General features: G+C 42.2%; 1 pseudogene; it reads left to right on the top strand.

Moving 5' to 3' along the window:
• The first annotated feature begins 1686 nt into the window (after positions 1-1686).
• LOC110324822 lies at positions 1687-2830 on the top strand (annotated as a pseudogene).
• Positions 2831-3152: the final 322 nt, after the last annotated feature.

The following is a 3152-nucleotide window of genomic DNA, read 5'->3' on the forward strand; positions in this document are numbered from 1 at the left end:
TTCAACATGGAAGTTGTTTGATGAATTTTTTTTATAGTAACAGGACAAAGAATGTCATAAATCAAGATGCTTTTCAAATATATTGGTGAAAACATTGGAGACCTAGGTTATTCTTAAGCAGAGAAATCTTGTCTATGGGCTCCAGACACTATCTGATGTAGCGTGTAGTTTTTACTATCCTGCTTTAAGCTCCAGGTAGTCCATGCTACCAGCTCCACCCAGGTTTCCTCAGATCCACAGACTAAGGACACACACACACACACACACACACACACACACACACACACACACAAACACTTATTTTTATATTGCTCTAGCTCAATGGTTGAACTCTTCTAAGCTTTCCTCCTCTATTACACTCCTCTTTTCATTCCCAGCTCACACCCTAAATCTGCCCTCAGCTTAGTTATTTTTCTAACCTCCTGCCTCTACCCCAAGCCCAGTCAGGGAAGTAGCCAAAGGCCATTCCACCCTCGATCTTACGTGACTGGTGGCTTTTTCTCTCTGAAGCATGGTGAATCTCTCTCTCTCTCTTTCTCCTCTCCTGAGTCTGCTAGCCTGCCTATGGTGAAAACTGGAAGTTCCACCTATTCTGCCCAGCTCATTGGCTGCTAGCTTCTTTATTGATCAATCAAATACCAATTAGGAAACATGACCTTCAGTGTTCGCATGCAGATTCCTGATCAAGGGATCAGAACCACTCCCTATAATCTGATAGCATTCTTTTTCCTTTGACGGGTGGAAAATTGGGTCCTGTTAAGTTGTTATCTGTTGGTCAGAGGATGTTAGATTATATTTAGAGGTGAATAAGACATGGAAGTTTGGGGGACTAAAGGTAGTCTGAGTTAACTGTAATTAGGTTCTGCACTTGCAACATTCCAACTTTCCCAAAGTTGTTCTTTTCAATCAATCAGCCTCTGCAGACACAGCTTCTTTCCAGGAATCCTTTGTTAATACATAAAACCGCTAATATAGATTTATTTGCCATGTGATATGTGTTATGAGAGTTAATATTAGTAACTAATAAATAAATCAACCTGTGCTCATATAGGCCAGGTTACTAAGGAATGTGAAAATACCTGGAAAATAGCTGCTTTGGAAAGTGTTATATCGCATGAATTTATTTAATTCAATAAATTCTGACATCAAAGAAAAACACTAGTGTTTTAACGTAGCACTGACAGCAATACACTTGTGTGAATCCAGCTTTATAAAACCAATTGCTATGTAAAATTGGTATACACTAATAGATTCTGATGTGTATAAAAGCTGTCAATAAAGACAAAATTCTCCAATGAATAAAAATAAATTTTAAAAACTGAGACAAATGAAAATACAAACAGCATGTCAAAATGAATGGGATACAGCAAAAAATGCTTTAAGCAAATAAGTGGTTATTTAGATAGATAGATAGATAGATAGATAGATAGATAGATAGATAGATAGATAGATAGATATTCCAGTGCTGCACCTCAAGGGCTTGTGGGGGGGGTGAAGCAAAAATTTAGAAAAGGAAAACAAAACAAAGCAAAGCAGAGTGGTTATAAACAGAAGGTAGAAAGCCAAAGATAGATAGATAGATAGATAGATAGATAGATAGATAGATAGATGCTTAGAGCTCATCTTTTGAAAAGCTAAAACCCAGAACCCAGAACTTTAGCTCTATCTGTGGTGTGTGGTGGCAGGATGTCTCACAGGAAGTTCTTGGATCCCAGGCATGGGTCCTTGGGCATCTTCCCTCAGAAGCACAGTGGCTGGCATCATGGGAAAGTGAAGAGCTTCCCCAAGGATGACCCTTCCAAGCCTGTTCACCTCACAGCCTTTCTAGGGTACAAGGCTGGCATGACCCACATCATCTGGGAAGTTGACAGGCCAGGATCTAAGGTGAACAAGAAAGAAGTGTGGAAGCTGTGACCATTGTGGAAACTTTTCCCATGGTGGTTATAGGCATTGTGGGATACATAGGAACACCACGAGACCTCTGGACCTTCAAGACTGTATTTGCTGAGCATATCAGTGGTGAGTGTAAAAGATGTTTTTATAAGAACTGGCACACTTCTGAGAAGAAGGCCTTCACCAAATACTTGACACAGGCAAGCGACAGCTGGAGAAGAAATTCAACAGCATGAGGAGGTACTGCCAAGTCATCTGCATAATTGCCCACACTCAAATGAGTCTGCTTCCTCTGTACCAGAAGGCGCACTTGATGGAGATCCAGGTGAATGGGGGCACTGTGGCTGAGAAGCTCGACAGGGCCCGAGAGAGGCTGGGACAGCAGATGCCTGTGAGCCAGGTGTTGGGGCATGATGAGATGATTGATGTCATCAGCGTGACAAAAGGCAAAGGGTCATTGGCATACAAAGAAACTGTCCCGAAAGACCCATCGAGGTCTGCACAAAGTTGCCTATGTTGGGGCCTGGCACCCTGTCCTTGTAGCCTTCTCTGTGGCTCGAGCTGGGCAGAAAGGCTCCCATCACCCATCAGAGATTAACAAGATTTACAAGGCTACCTCATCAAGGATAGCCAACTTATCAAGAACAATGCATCTACTGACTATGACCTGTCTGACAAGAGCATCGACCCACCAGATGGCTTTGTCCATTATGGTGAGGTGACCAGTGACTCCATCATGCTCAAAGGCTGCATGGTACTTACCATTCATATGTACTTGCTAGTCCAGACCAAATGTCAGTCTGTGCAGAAGATAGATCTGAAGCTTATTGACAGCACCTACAAGTTTGGCCATGGTCATTTCCAGACCATGGAGGAGAAGAAAGCATTCATGGGACCTCTCAAGAAAGATCACATTGCCAAGGAGGAAAGTGCTTGATAGCAGGAGCACTTTGCACAACTGGTGGGGTCTCATCAATAAAAATGTCCCCAGTGACTAAATAAATAAATAAATAAATAAATTTAGAGATAAAAGAGGGGCTATTTTAACTGATACCACAGAAAGACAAAGAACCACTGTAGCAATCATGGGTCAACAGAGCAGGTAACCCTGAAGATCAGAAAAGCAGATCTCAATGCACAGCTCCCAGTCAGTCTCCACCTCTTCTGGAAAGTTGAAGAGGAAAAGAATACTTCCAGAGGAGCTATGAATGATGGGCCACACAACTGCAACAAAGCAGGTGCAGTATTGTAGTCCTGGA

Source organism: Mus pahari, chromosome 7 (assembly GCF_900095145.1).
Source record: "Mus pahari chromosome 7, PAHARI_EIJ_v1.1, whole genome shotgun sequence".
NCBI classification, from domain to species: Eukaryota; Metazoa; Chordata; class Mammalia; order Rodentia; family Muridae; genus Mus; species Mus pahari.